The following is a 16,342-nucleotide window of genomic DNA, read 5'->3' as shown; positions in this document are numbered from 1 at the left end:
TGAGTTTGCTGCAGTCATTTTTACATTTACGGTCTATTACCTAGTGGATTAAGAGGTTTAAACACCCGCGTGGCTCCTCCTTGTCTTCCCTAACTTATAAGAAATGTCACTCAATGGACTATCATCCCTTTTTTCATCAGATGATTTAATTAGCGATTAATATTTTTACTAATCTTATAACACAGGAGGGATGTATGGAGGTTTGTGTGGTGGTCATCTGTGTGTGTAGACAAGATTGTCTATTTTAATGAACTGTTGGTTGTATTTTCTATTTTTCTATTTTAATTTTTTTGATTAGTGTATACGTGATTTGCATTCAATAAACTCTATAAATTTGCTATATTGCCAGTTCCTCTTTGAAGAATTGCTTTCTTTGGAATTGCTTTGTCATTTCCTCCCCTCCCCTCTTTTTTTCTATATGCATAAATAATTCAGAGGAACACACCTACAGTACCATACTATTGAACTTAAGGTCTGAGCAATTAGCTAATCACCAGCAGCTGTCGTTATTTTCAGCACTCTACTTTTTGAATTTATATTGCCCAGTCTGAGCCTATTAGTTCTTTTTCTCTTTTTTTGTTATTTAGAGTTAATGCTGGTTTGAAGCCAAAGGCTAGTCACACCAAATATTGATTTGATTTAGATTTTTCTTCTGTTTGCTCACTTAGCATTTTGTAAATTGATAAAAATAAACAATTAAAAAATATATTTTTGAAACATACTTAACTTACAGTATTTCTTGACAGCTACCGAAAACTTTTGCACAGTACTGTACATGCTTTGCCACACAGCTCATCTCTCTGCCACTCTGATCTCTCCCCCTCCTATCAGAATAATACACTGCAAAACAAATGAATACAAAACTTTCTCTGACTGGATGAGGCAGATAGGCGGACGTATGATGTCACAATCTCCACCTCCAATCAAAGGAAGTTTTATATTAATTTATAGAATACAAAGCTTCCTGTGAGTGGCTAAGCAGCGCTGAGCCTGACTCTAGTTTGTTCCGGGAGTGGAATGGAAAGTTCTCGTCCACTGCCAGGACACAACCCTGTATAAAGTATGTAGCTGAGGCTACATGCAGTTTATACAATGCATCCAGCAAGCACACCTGTTAGTGCAGTAAATTGTTTATTGGAGTTAGGCCTTAAATCAGCATTAAACCCAAAAGCAAACATTTATTATATTGCAGCTTACCAAATCTTAGATGTAATGGCAGCATACATTTTCTTTTTCAAACTTTCTTTTTTCTATTTTTTTTTTTTTTTTTTAATTTTTTATTTATAGTAAGCAAAAAAGGGGGGTCCACATGGACCAACGTAATATTACATACATTGTATTTCACCACGAATCATAACATGACATGTTTCCATGGTACAACACACCTCATTATTGACAGGTAGAGTGGAATCGTGAGATCTTATTACTACAAGGCTATTGTGTTCGCATAATCATGGCGACTTGATTAAGGCAGTCCCATGTGTTCCCTCCTTCCCTTTTCCTTTTTCCCAAAGAAGATATGGAAAGGTCCTATAGTCAGAAAAGAACAGAGAGAGAGGAGGGGAAAATAATGTGAAAAAGATGTAGAGGAAAGGAAGGGGAGGGGGGGGGGTCTCCAGGATCATGGAGCATTCGGAGTATTTGTTATAGTGCGACAATATTATTGAATTCCTTACGTCCAGCACGCAGCAAACGATTTTAAGTCAGAATGAACTCTCTCAAAGCTTGACCCTCATCCGAGTATATAAACATGTTCCACTGCTGCCACGTTTTGGAGAATTTCTCCTGTCTGTTTTGTGCCGTGTGGATGAGGTCTTCCATGTGTTTAATTTCTTTACTTTTTTGATCCATAATGCTATGGATGGTGGGTCTTTGGATTTCCATTTTAGAGAAATGCATGCCTTAGCTGCGTCTAACAAATGACGCAGTACTGACTTTTTGTATGTTTTTATGGGAATGTTTGCCGCGTGCAGGAGGAAGAAGGATGGATCATCAGTAATGGTGTAATCTGTGAATTTCTGTATAGTCTGTTTGACCGCCAACCAAAAATTCGTCAGTCTGGGACATGACCAAAAGACATGTAGTAATGTTCCTTTTTCCGTTTGGCATCGCCAGCAGAGGTCAGATGTCGCCGGGAAGAATCTACTCAACTGTGCTGGGGTTCTGTACCAATGTGATAGAATTTTGTAGTTCCGTCTCTTGAGTTTTGGCGCATATGGAGGATTTGTGTGTGAGTTTCAGTATCTGTTGCTTCTTGGCTAAGCTAAGGCTAGAGTTCAGCTCCTTTTCCCATTTGGTTAGTCCTGGTGGAACAAAGTCAGATGGGGGTGTATTGAGAATACTGTAGGCTAGAGAAAGTGTGTGTGGTAGGGTCCCCTGTGATGAGCATATGTCTTCCAGTCTTTTTTCTAGTTTTATCTAGTGATCCAGCCAGCAAGTCTGTTGTTTTCCAAAGCACAAGCTCTACAGCAGAATGTATCAAATTACATGAATGAGACAAACCAATTAACACTAACAGGGGTGCTTAAAATGTTCAGCTTTTATTTATTCATGTAAAACCTTATCCCAAAAGGAAAAAAAACTGTTTGCTGTAAATGATTATAACCCAGATACCAAAGATAACTTACCACAAATGTGTGGCAGTGTTGAATTGTAAGTCTGTTAACTTACTGCACATTTTCACTGGCAAGTTGTAGACTTGCAGAGCACTTGAAGCACAAGTTCTAGTTGACATATTTCCAATTTGTAGCAAATTTGCATGGCAACTCTATAGCAAAAGCAAAAGTTGCAGTGGAGAGTCCACAGCAAGAGCCCTGCAAGTCACAGTGACCCCTGTGGTGGGATGACTATTGCACAACATAACTGATCCAGAACTTGCACCAGACTTGCAGAATGTTTGCAAAGAAAGTTGATCTGGAGCAATGCGGACTTGTTGCAACTGTGCAACAAACTTGTAAAGCCTGGCAAGTCTAGCAATAGCTTAGCAAGTAATTTTCAAACTTGCATCACAATGAATTGCTGTCTAGGAAAGTGTGAGCTGGAGTTTGGCTGCAATTTGTTAGTATATTTAAATAAGCTAATACAGCCCTCAAAAATTCCCTCGCCTGCTTGCATTTTGCGAGGGGATTTTGAGGACTGGAGAGTGTGGTCTGCCTGGGAGCAGGGGGCAAGCACTGCCGGCATCCTGGGTTGTATGGGACCCGTTCTCCCAGCGATCGGAGGGGAAGATAGAGGAGAGCCGTTGCCTGGTTGATCAGAGCGTGGGGAACATAACAGCTTTAATTTCAATAGCTGTGTGTTCACCACCACGCGCCATCATATACAGCCCCTGTTCTTTGTCTGGGCACTTTCATAGACAGATCACCAGTCCAATCCTGGGACGGGTGATCTGTCTATCAAAGTTCCCCGGACAAGGGGGAGGGGCTGTATATGATAGCGTGCGGCGGGCAGTGGCAGTGCGTCCATAAGGGCGCACAGGCGCCGCCCCCTCTCTCCAGCCACCCCCTCTATGCCCAATGAATAGATTCAAACACATGTATTGAAAAATGCAAAATGCACCCAGAATATGCAAACTGCAACCTGCATAGGTGTGAACCAGGTCAAACAGCCAAAGTTATGTCTGAAATTTGAACCTTATTCTCATCTCTAGCATAGACGCAGCAGACTTGAACCTTGAAGTTCACTATGTAGAACTTCCTACAAGGAGACAGCAGTCATTCTGCTGTGTTTAGTTAAGCTGGCCATACATGGATCGAAATTCATCCAGTTCAACCAGAACCAGTCAAATTTCAATTAATGTATGAGACTAATTGTATCCAAGTTGATAGATCGATCAACTTGGGCCCTGGTACACACTATTAGTTTTTTTCTACTTGACCCAGCAAGTTGAATGAAAAAAAACTGTCAGCTCCGGTTGGATGCACTGTACTAATGATCCAGCAGTTCTACTAATGATCCAACATTAGTACAGCAATCTCCCCCACTGAGCTGGGCTGTGTTCTGACACGGGGATGCCCCCACCCCATGCCCCCCCCCCCCCCCGCCAGAACACTCCGATCAGCGCTCTCAGCCATTGTCTGAGAGAGATGGTCGGTAGTTGGTTGGCTGCTGGTTTTGCAGCATGCTCGTCGGAGAGAAGTCAAACAGCTGGCTTCTTTGAGACCGGCTGGCATAGACACGGGTTGAATGTTGGCCAGCTTTTATTGAATTGGCCAATGTTGGCTGGCATTCGGCCCCTGTGTAGGAGGCTTTAGTGGGAACATTAACTGGCCAATAATTTCCTTTACAGCACCAAACGGACTTGTATAGACAGGGTCAGCACAAGAAGAGAGAATCAGGTTTTTCTGCATACACATGTGCTAGCAATTATTATTGTGATATGTAAGTGGGAAATGATCCAATCTTTATGCTGCTGGTAGGTCTTCGTTCAGTCAACTGGCTGGGAGTGTGTCTTGACCAGAGTTGGTAATCAAATCGTTGCTGCTGCTACATTGCAGATTAAGGTTATGGCTGTGCTTTCTTTGAAGGCTGCCTATATCAGAAAACTGGCTACACAGAATTAGAAGTTGTTTGGTAGGTGCTGTTGGTATTTTCTTTTTTTCTTTTTAATACAACAGAACCGACACAAGCCAATTTTAAACAATGGCAATGTTCCAGTACATTCCATTTCTATGCCAGTCTAAACAATGTAACATTCATCTGTATTTACATAATCACTATTAGAGCTCATGATGTAAAACGCTTTTATTTTTTATAAAGCAGCAGTCTATTGGGATTCTTTGCAAACCTTTAATGTCACTGTTGATTGTTTTCTTGTCATTGCATTGCAGTATTAACTTGAACAATTAAAGCGGAGTTCCACACAAAAATGGAACTTCCGCTTTTCGGAACCCTCCCCCCCTCCGGTGTCACATTTGGCACCTTTCAGGGGGGAGGGGGGTGCAGATACCTGTCAAAGACAGGTATTTGCACCTACTTCCGGTATAGACTCCCATGGGAGTCTATGCTTCTTCCTGTCCCGACCGCGCTGTCTGCTGGGAAAACACAGCTCCCAGCAGAGAGCGGGGACCACTAGGGACGCGCAGCGCGACTCGCGCATGCGCAGTAGGGAACCGGGAAGTGAAGCCGCAACGCTTCACTTCCTGATTCCCTCACCTAGGATGGCGGCGGCAGCTGCCGAGAACCGAGCGGGTTCTCGGCGTCCCCTGCCGACATCGCTGGACCCCGGGACAGGTAAGTGGCAATGTAATAAAAGTCAGCAGCTGCAGTATTTGTAGCTGCTGGCTTTTAATATTTTTTTTTTTGGCGGTGTGGGTGAACCCCCGCTTTAATGTTACAATAGCCTATTATGCTGACCAGGGAGCCTATTTAAACTTCCCAGTTCCTGTCATGATATGTGTCATGGAAGCACTGGACCCCTTGCCTGGAAACGGTAGCCAAACTTTACACTATTTGTGGTCGGAGGCAACTCTCTGTTGACTGAGGGTCTGATCCTGGAGCGATGAAAGGATGAAAGCACCACAAACATTTTTTAATTCGAGTAAAAATTTTTTATTAAACTCAATCCAAAAAAAAAGAAAGTTGACGTGTTTCTGGGTCCCACAACTCTCCTACAACTGTAGAGTGTTGAAAGGATACAGCTCCGTTTCAATGCCTTTCTTTTTCACACAACTGCAGTCCAGTATAGATTCATATTCTTTTGCAAGCACACAAGTCGTGATGATGGGGAAGTTGTGAGCCTGAAAACATGCTACCTATCTGTTTTTTGAATCATGTTTAATCAAAACATTTACTGGATTTAAATAATCATTGTGGCACACTCATCCTTTCAACACTCTATAGGGGCATCTTTGGGCCCCATCATTGTTGTGAGGCCTAAAGCTGTTGCCTCATACTTGCCAACTATTCCAGTTCAAATACCCTTGAAAACAAAGAGTTGTTGCCACAAGAGTTTAGCAATGGGGATTGTAACGGGTACCATCATCCTATAATGATATATAAGAAGGAGTGGGGAGAGTGTGATAAGGGCTACTCCAACAAAGCCCTACCTCCCCAAAGGAAAAATATTGGACTATTCCGGTACCCGTAAAGGATAGTAGATCTTTGATAAAAATTTCAATTTATTTTAATTTACAAACATTGTTATACAAACAAACACAACATCAGGGGTGTTTACAAAATACATAGTTGTACAAATATTAAAACAATACTTAGTGAAGCCCCCATGAGTAGGTGGAGGCACTGTGATGTGATAATGGGCGTTAGGCCTCAACAGTTTCGGTGTCACAGCACCCTGAATTTTGGTGCAAGTGAAAACAATCAACCATGACATTATAGTTTGCAAAGATTCCCAAAAGACTGCTGCTTTATAATAAAAAATAAAAAGGGTTTCACATCATGGGCTCTTACAGTGATTATGTAAATATGGCTGAATGTTACATTGTTTAGAATGGCATAGAAATGGAATGTATTTAAACATTGCCATTGCTTAAAATTGACATAAAAAATTTATGAAGATATTAGATTTATTTTAATTGGATTTGTTTCGTAGCAGAAAGTAAAAAAAAAAAAAGTAATACAATTTTTTATTTTTATTGCAAAAAATAAAAAACCCAGTGGTGATGGAATACCACCAAAAGAAAGCTCTATTTGTGTAAAAAAATATATAAATTTTGTTTGGGTACACCATTGCATGATTGCGCAATTACCAGTTGAAATAAATAGCTAAATAGCAAAAAATGGCCTGGTCATGAAGATGGTAAGATCTTCTGGAGGTCAAGTATTTAATATATATGCTCACCAAAAATAAACTATAGTTTTCCTTAGAATTTGTTGGTACCCCTGCTGCCAGTGATCTGTAACGCAGCTGTGCAATTTCTTGTTTGAACACCCAATGCATTGTACTCCCATAAATAGAATTCCCTTATCCATCATGTCATCAGTGTTCCCCAAGCACTTGGGATCTCTTGAAAAAAACAAGTATCACTACGTCAATCCCGTATAAAGGCATTGCATTTCTCAATCATTAGCATCAATACACTCCGTTGACTAGGGTTTTTGAGCTCTTTTTGGCAGCTGTGAATAAAGTCACTCTCAAAGTGCCTTCAGAGGCTCAAGGCTATGTATAAAATCAGCTTATTTCCTGGGGTTTGACTGAAAGTCTCAGAAACTCAGTTCTTGCACTGTGGGATAGAGGTTGCTCTTGCTCTGATTTTCAGAAAACTGGTTACCACAGGTAGTTTGGGGAAATGGCCAGTAAAATTGGAGGTACAGTATATAGTGGCACCTTATAGTGCTTGCTCCTGTATGCATAGGTTTGTATTTAGTGCATTTCTGACCACAAGTTTAGTTTTATTTCTGCCAGCTGTTAGGTAGTATGTTTCCCATAATACGTCCAGTATTCTATAGCTAAAGCTTTCAATGTTCCTTTTTTGATAAATTTGTGTTTAACTTGACTACCCTTATCACTTAGCCATAGTGTTCTAAAAGAAGCAATGACATAGGCTTGCATTGAATCTAATATTCCTATGTGGCCGGTGCAGAAAATTGATTATTTAGAGCACTTAACTTTAATGCAAGCAGTGGGCTGGATCACAAGAGGTGTTGCAGGATTGTGCATTTACTGGTTGAAGTAGCACAGTGCTAAATAGCATAAAATTGCCTGGTCATGATGGGGGTCAAATCTTCCGGAGGTCAAGTGGTTAATATTAAGCTCCCCAAAAATAATCTATAGTTTCCCTTACAATTTGTTAGTGTCCCTGCTTTTCCTTTTTTGATTAATTTGTGTTTAACTTGACTACCTTAATCACTTAGGCCATAGTGTTCTAAAAGAAGCAATGGCATAGACTTTCATTGGATGAAATATTCCTATGTGGCCGGTGCATAAAATGGATTGTGTATGGCGATTGACTGTTGACTCTGCTAACTGCACATTTGGAGAAGACCAGCTGAAACACAAATACGTTGTTTACCTTTAAGATTATTCTTTTGCTATATAGATAAAATCAGTTACAAACCGGTTAGCTTTATGATAATGAGTTTACATGTGTTTCAACATCTACATTTCCTGCAATATACTTGTCAAAGGAAATTCAAGAACTGTAGTCACAAAAAATATATTTCACGGTCAAGAGTTTGACAGACTGCCAAATGACAATGACAACATACATTCTAAATAATAACTTTTTTTACTGTTTGCTTTTTCCTCTTTTTTTAAACAGTTATGGTATGTATTTTTAGTTTTCAAAAAAGCATATTGTTTCCAATTAATTAAAAAATGAATACAATACATACATGTGGGGACTAAAAACAATTTACCCCCCCCAAAGAGCAACAGAACAGCGCCACCTAGAGACCAAAAAAGTCCACTATTTCTTGATACAAATAAAAAATAAAATGTGAAAAATGATTAGGAAATCTTGCTGTAGAATTGAACACACAACTCTCATGAACACACCAAATATTTGAACTGTGACTTATTTAAAGAATATTAACACGTTACAGACTAATTAACCTTGTCACTACTGTAGGCAGTTATTTTGTAGGTTGCCACCAGGATCTTTCCTGTTTCCTGAGTTGCTTGAAGCATCACAGAAAAACTGCCCCAGATCCTGATTCTAAGTCACACCCCCAACACTTTTGGATGCTCCTCCCCCTTTGTATATGCAGAGGAAACAGCTGGGGTATGTAAATTCTGAATCTAGACACTGTCTGCCTGGGAAGCAGTTGAAACCATGAGAGTCTAGGTGAGAAGTTTACCTCCTGTTACCCCTAGGAGGGAGCAACATCTTATTTTGTTATTCCACCCGGTACTTTATTAAAGTCATGTAAACTTACTTACCTTACCACCAGCTTTCTCCTCTACCCTCCGAACGGTGTATGCAGTTCTCTTCTCTTTGAATGGTCACAAGGACCTGAAACTTTCCCAATGACACACACTCTTAGTTAGCCAGTCACCACTAAAAAGTCCAGAAAAAAAGTAAAAGTAAACATCACAGGAACTTTAAAAGCTGAATGTTCTTTCTACTTATGTCATACCCTTCATCCTCCCTCCCCCCTCATTAACATGTTAATAACATTTTTTTCTATAAAACATTTATATTTTCTTTACATACCTCCTTATTTTAGACCCAGTGACAACATCAAGGGGTCTTTTTGCTTCTCCATGCAATGTAGTTAGATAATGCCTGATGAAAGGGGTTGTACATAGCTTCCTGAAAACATCATAGCACACTGCTTAAATACTCCTCTCAAGAGCCCTTAGTTCTAATGCAAGCAGTGGGTTGGATCACGAGAGGAGTCATGCAAGTATAAGAATGCATTGATAAATGGATGTCAGTCTGGAAAAGTTGTCATTTCTATGCAAATCCTAATTGCATGCCGACTACCGTAGGTAAAGCCACCATGTTATGCTGAGCCTCAGTGATTAGTTGAACTGAAATCCAGAGAATGAATAAAGGTGACCAGGTACAATAAATCTGGGGAGAAAGTATTGCATGGTCAGGAAATGAGGCAGACACAATCTGACTAGCTACAGCTTCTAATGTGAGAAGCTCATAGTGTGGAGTGAAACCAGACTAAGCATTTTCAGTACAAGAGAGGAGCTTGTACAAATGTGTGAGGCTCAGAGGGAAAGGGGCTACAGCATTGTGACATTCCTGGCGGGGATGTGGGGAAAAACTGGTCTTTAAACATCCACTCCATTTACAATTCTTGCAACTTTGTGACTTTAGCTCACAAGGACTGACATGGGCACTGCATTTCTGGTAAGATCAACGGGTATTTTCTGTACTTGTTAAAAATGCCCTAGAAAGAAAATGATTCATCTACATTTACATTTCTGTTCCTGGGCTTAGTTATCCTTTATTATATTAGTAGCTCACTGATTGCTTTTATTTTCTGTCCAGATTTGCTCTTTAAAGTATCGCCCAGTACAGTAAATATTCTGAAGGTTATCTCAGCAACTGCTAGTCCACTATAAAATAAAGCATTGTATTCTGCACATTTGAAGGAATAGAGAATGAAGCTGGAATGCAGAACTTAGTGATTTCACCAGTCTGGCATGTTTGCTTAGCTTGAGTCAGAAGTTAAAAATAATCCTAGCTGAAGGTCTTCTATATAAGGCTTGTTTTTTTCACACTGAAGGCAAGTCACATGTTCTCTTAACAGTCTGTTTCTGGGTAAAAAGATTCCACTGCCCTTTGTTATTCATCGGAATGAAAATATATATTTGATAATGATTAGTTCTAAAGCCCTTACCGTTTTTAATCTAAATGTTTTTAGACTGTGCTATCCACACTCTTCCCATTATCTTCAGACTGACTACCCCATGCCCTGGAACAAATACATTAATTGATAAATGCATTTGTTTATTTTACTTATTTACTCAAGCCTAGTACACACTGGCCAAATTTCAGACGGCATTGACTGGTTCAATAGAAACCGGCCGACATTTGGCCCATGTGTACTGCAGGCGGTTCGCTTCTGTCGAAGAGGCATAGCCGAAAAAGGTCTGCTGATCGGCTCCCAATCAGCACTCTCAACCAATGGCAGTTTCCCCTGTCAGAACACAATAGCACAGCAGGGGAGATCGCTGTATTAACGTTGGATAGTTAGTACAGCAGCTCCTTGTGAGCTGTCAGTTTTTTTTCGTCCAACCCGCTGGGTTGAACGAAAAAGAACTATTAGTGTGTACTAGGCTTTACACTAAGAGATTTTTTTTCCACAGCACTGTACAGAGAACATTAATGGGACAGTGCACCCAAAAGTAATATTGCTGATATAATTATTTGTAGAGCCTGGTGGCCTGAGTCAGACTCTGGCTATTTATGTCTACACCTATTTAGAATGGTCCAGCATTCAGGCAATGAGATTCACTGAAAGTTGCTGTAGGTATGTGCAGGCACTTATAAGCCACAGGTTTTTCTTTTTTTTATGTAACAGGGAATGTATAGATTTTCTAGAGAAACAGGTAAAAGGGATCTGCTTATTGTAAACCAATCAAAACATATGTGTTAACCTTCTTTCTAAAGCAGGCTGTACATGGATCAAAATTTGTCCGGTTCAGCAGGAACTGGCTGATATTCGATCAACGTATGGGCAGGCTGATTGTATCCAAGTCGCTTCAACAATTGACTTGGGTACAACCAGCCTGTCTGATTTCTTACATTCAATTACTGCCAGCGATTACTGCCATGAAAGTAACCATTGCGTCCTGCCAGCCGGGAAGGCTCCCCATGCCCCCTCTGCTGGGAAAACACAATAGCGCTATGGGAGGCATTCCCCCATCAACACTGACTGTGTTGATGGGGAAATTAAACAATTTTCCTTCCTTCCACCATGGGTGGAAGGAAAGAAAATCAAGTCATCTATGGGCTGCTTAAGTATCATTTGCAATTATATAATGACATGGGGGAAGCCACATTTGCTTATTACTTATGAAGGCTCTGTTCACTGCTTTGCAGCGCTTTACAGAGTTTGTAAATGTGGTGCCCACCTAAGTTCTCATATTTTGTCCTGTTAGTTTAAAAGCAACTTGGTTTTTTGTACTGCTCAGTGCTCACTAATGTCAGTGGAAGAGAAGAGGACACTTGGGTTTACTAAAGGCAAATCCACTTTGCACTACAAGTGCACTTGGAAGTGCACTTGTAAGTGCAGTCACTGTAGATCTGAGGGGGACATGCAAGGAAAATAAAAAACAGCATTTTTGCTTGCACATGATTGGATGATAAAATCAGCAGAGCTTCCCCTAATTTCAGAGCTTCCCCTTTGATCTACAGCGATCTACAGCGACTGCTCTTACAAGTGCACTTTCAAGTGCACTTGTAGTGCAGAGTGGATTTGCTTTTAGTAAATCAACCCCATAGTCACTAAGCAGCTGGCACTGAAAGTCTACCACTCATACTCAATTTTAGGTGTCAACATTCAAGGTTGCCATAGACTCTGTAGCTAGCACAATGGGCGAAGGTCATTCTGAGAGTTCAGTCCCCTTATCCAGAAATAACCTCTCCTCTAACTTGTAGAGCCTAACTCTTGTGCACGGAACATGTTAAAAAATGAGAAGCAGCTCATGTCTGTACTGAACAGAATCCCCTTAAGCTGGGGAAGAGAGTAGGGGCACCTAAGGCCACAGAGCATGCCCAGGGATCTATGGAAACTGATCTGCTGTTTTTTTTATTTTCCTTGCACCTAAATGGGTTGTCTGTGTAAGGTAGGGTTGCCACCTCATCCCTTTAAACCCGAACACATATGAATTACACAGGTTCTGTGGCTGATTAAGGTGGTAATTAAACTCACTTAGTGCCTTACGTGCATTCAATTAGCCACAGAACCTGTGTAATTCATATGTGTTCGGGTTTAAAGGGATGAGGTGGCAACTCTAGTGTAAGGTGAAGCTTAACCTCATTTAATAGGCTCTGGAGCAACTGTACTTGCAGAATGCAACTGCACTTCCAAAGTCTGTTTGCCTTTAGTAAATCAACCTCATTGACCTACAATGCCACATCCTTTCACCTGTATACTGACTATAAAAAGCTGTTGAGATTTAGGGAAACATTTGAAACTGGATAAGACTCTTAACAGATAAAAGGATCTCTAGCCAGGCCAAAATTGTGTTCCTTGTTGGACCTTTGCTCCAGCACCACACGACTTTTGCAGACCAATCATGACTGCACAATGAAATCAACAGTGTCTTCAATTGTAGTTAGTCTGTACATGAAGGAAGAAAAACATTTTATTTGTTCAAGTAAACAACACAGAACCTTTAGTTGTGGTAAGTTGATGATAAGTGGACCAAAAAACAAAAGAACATAAAGTAACACAGTTTGGAATTTATTAGAAGTCTACCATGGCGGGCTAAAATGGCTATAACAAACACAGAGTTTAAAGAAAAAGAATGTAGGCATCTCAAAAGTGCCATAGCAAAAATTTTACGGCTACCTAAACTGGGCTTTACTTAAAACAACTGTAAAGTGAAGCAAAAAAGCTGTTGAACAGAGGAGGGGAAGCAGAATATTCAAAGTAAGAAAGTCCTACCATATGTGGTGATGGAGGGAGTAGGAAAACCCAAAAGGATTTTTAACATATGTTGTATGTTCTTCAAGCTCAGTAACGTGCTGAGACAGAAGCTTCCACGTATAAAAGACTCAACACCCCAACAAAAGAGAAACAACCCTGTATATGCAATCCAGTGAACTGAGGAAAGAAAAGACCTGTACGTTGGGGAGATAAGGCAACCATGTGGCCCATCATAAAAGGGCAAAATGTGCAGATATGGACTCAGCAGTCCTCTTTTCTTCCCATTTAAGAAAAGAGACATTCTTTCAAGGGCACTGAGGTGCACATTTTGGGCAGGGAGCAACTGTCTTGCAAGAGTCGTAAAAGAGGCCCTCTACATCAAACTGGAACAACCATTCCCAAAACAGGGGTAGGGGCTTAGACACCCACATATAATGTAACTTATATGTGCGACTGAATACTGGTTGGGCTTCGCTGCTACTTCTCAAAAGGCAAATCACTGGGAATGACACACACAATTGCAAGTAATCGCCAGAAACGAAGCAATCTACTACCCATGAGTTTGAATGATCACAGAACTTTGGTTGACTGCGAAGCTGAAACTGGGCATAAAGTATGACCTTCAATACCATTTATTGAAGGATCGAATTGCAAATGGTAAAAACTATGGCGCAAATTACCTGGGTAGTTTGAGTCCCACTTCCTCAGGGGCAATCGAAACTGAAATTTTATTTCTCTGATGTCTTTGTGATTTTGGCAAAAAATGCAATCACAAGTTTATTTGCTCTATCAAATTACCATGTTCATGGAAAACCACCAACTTACTAAGAGCAATGCAACCCATGTAGATATCCTATTTCAGCATTATCAAAGTGAGAGAAAATGCACTAAGCCAAAAAACATTCCTTGCAATGGTCAATATGCAAATGTATAAATAAGCAAAAGCATTCAAGCAATATGGATGAAACTTACTCTCAAAGTTGGTGTCTAGTCCATTTTGTAGGATTAAGCTAAAAAAACAGAAGAGAGCTTACGCCTTCTTGTCTCTTTATGCAGCAAATGTGAAACAATGATAAGCTGCAGCTGACAGAAGTACAGCCAACTCCCTTCCGTTATCTCTTTCCGGAAAAAGCCACAGTAATACAAACAGGCTGAATCATATGTTGTTGCCTAATTACTTCTCTCTTAAAGGAACTTTTTTGATTTGTTAGAAAAACATTTCTAAATAGTCATAATCAACACTGTCTGACTGCTTTTTTAGTGTTTAATTTCAGTGTATTACAAGGCTGTTTAATCTGAAATATAAGACTCGTGTTTTTGAGTCTCATTTTATGAAACACACCTGACCTGTGCATGGACTCTGTGAATGATTACACATCTTTACCCAGCTAAATTGCAGCTGGAGTCCAGCTCTAGATAAGAGAGACAGCAGAAATGAATTGTTTCTGCCCCTTCTCCCACAAAGCCTGCATGAACTCTGAGAACAAGTAAACGCCTTGGTTTCTTAGTATCAGTAGAGAATACTGGCATTGTGCTTGATTTACTTAAGGATGAGTTAAGGTTCACACTGTGCTTAGTAATTATGGTAAACCTGTGTTTCTTTAAACCACTCAATCATGCTCAAGAAAAAATTCTGTTTTTACCATTTCCTCTGTACATGTTTAGATATTCAAGTTAACCACAGCTTTTTACTAAGCTAAGCTTCCTCTTCAGTCTTCAGCCGCTGTATTTTTCTGCAAAATGCAATGCAATATAACAACCTAGAGACCTTCTGTACACAGTTGGTGGGCAGAATTTCCTCTGAAATGCAGCAGCGGCCCGTCCATACGAGGAACAGAGGTGCCGCACCCTTAATCCATGCGCCTGGCCCCTAATCTACATGCAGGGTGCCGGACGCATGGATTCCAATGGGGTTTCTTTTTTTTTTAGAAGCACACAATTAGAGCCTGAGGCTCTAATTGGCTTCAAAAAAGGGTGGGCTCGGGGCGCAAAGCACTGTGCCCACCCAGTTGTGTGACAATAGCGAATTAATATTCGCTATTGTCTTCCTGATTCTCCTCCCAGCCAATCAGGAAGTGGGTCCTGAGACCCGTCACCCAATTGGCTGAGAGGAGAAGCGATCCTATTGGCCGCTGAGGAGGAGGAGGGAGCCGCCACTCAAGGGAATCGCTGCTCGCGACCTAGATGGGGTAAGTGCGGGGCTGGTGACCACCACCCCCACCCTGCACTAAGATACAAGTCTGCACTAAGATACAAGTCAGATTTTTGGCACCCACTTCAACAAAAATGTTATTTTTGGTGAGATACTCCCAATGAGTTAATCACTTCTAAAGGGATGAGGATCTTGCAACTTTCTGCATTAGAACACTGCACATGCATCAGCTGATCAATATTGAAAAAGTCACTCCCATTCAGATCGCTCTGCAGGCAACAAACTGCTTTTTGCAGAAACAGGTAGGACTATGCAATAAAGTAAAAATCCTTGCAATGTACATTGATCACTAGAAGTGGAATGTTTTTTTTTCTCAACAAAAGTGGAGTTGCTTTTTAACTGAACTGTGAAGCCATAAAATGGCTGGGGTCATAGCCAGTGGCGTCACTAGGGTTGGTGTCACCCGATGCCGAATAAATTGGTGTCACCACCCCTCGACCAACTATAGTCCCTCCTCAGTACAGACCCCTCCACTAACTACAGACCCCCCCCTCTCAGTATAGAGCCCCCTCACTAAGTACAGACCCCCCTTGCTCAGTACAGACCCCCCACTAAGTACAGACCCCCTCCATCAACATAGACCCCCCACTAAGTACAGACCCCCTCCCTCAGTACAGACCCCCCTCCATCAATATAGACCTCCCCCTCAGTACAGATCCCTCTCCCTCAGTATAGCCCTCCCCCTCAGTACAGACCCCTCCCATCAGTATAGACCTCCCCCTCAGTACAGACCCCCCTCCGTCAGTATAGACCCCCCTCAGTCTAGACCCCCCCTCAGTACAGACCCCTCCTCCATCAGTTTAGACCTCCCCCTCAGTATAGACCCCCCCACTAAATACTGACCCCCTCCCTCAGTACAGACACCCCCTCGATCAATATAGACCCCCCTCAGTACAGACACCCCCTCAGTGCAGACCCCCATTAGTATAACCCCTTCCCGCCGAGCGTATGCATATATGCAGCCTCGGCTTTAGGGGGGTAATACCAGGATGATACCCGCAGCTGCAGGCATCATCACAGTACTGTTTTTTAGAGCGGGTGGTCGGCTTTCCAAGGATAACAACCGATGTGGCTAAAAGCATCCCCCCTTCCCGCCGCCTTCCCCCGCTCTTACCA

The 16,342-nt window shown here is 41.3% G+C and overlaps 1 protein-coding gene across 1 annotated transcript in view; it reads right to left on the bottom strand.

Annotated features, from left to right (window-relative positions):
- RESF1 (retroelement silencing factor 1) overlaps positions 1–14,122 on the bottom strand; it is a 111,987-nt gene extending 97,865 nt beyond the window's left edge. Inside the window, exons 1-2 of the mRNA XM_073621867.1 lie at positions 13,987–14,122; positions 8,840–8,957 (exon numbers count right to left, since the gene is read on the bottom strand). The gene's annotated coding sequence lies outside the window, so the exon portion shown is untranslated. The remainder of the gene's footprint in view (positions 1–8,839; positions 8,958–13,986) is intronic.
- Between the last annotated feature and the right edge of the window lie 2,220 nt (positions 14,123–16,342).

Source organism: Aquarana catesbeiana, linkage group LG03 (genome assembly GCF_042186555.1).
Source record: "Aquarana catesbeiana isolate 2022-GZ linkage group LG03, ASM4218655v1, whole genome shotgun sequence".
NCBI lineage: Eukaryota > Metazoa > Chordata > Amphibia > Anura > Ranidae > Aquarana > Aquarana catesbeiana.
This window is presented reverse-complemented; position numbering and strand designations above follow the sequence as displayed.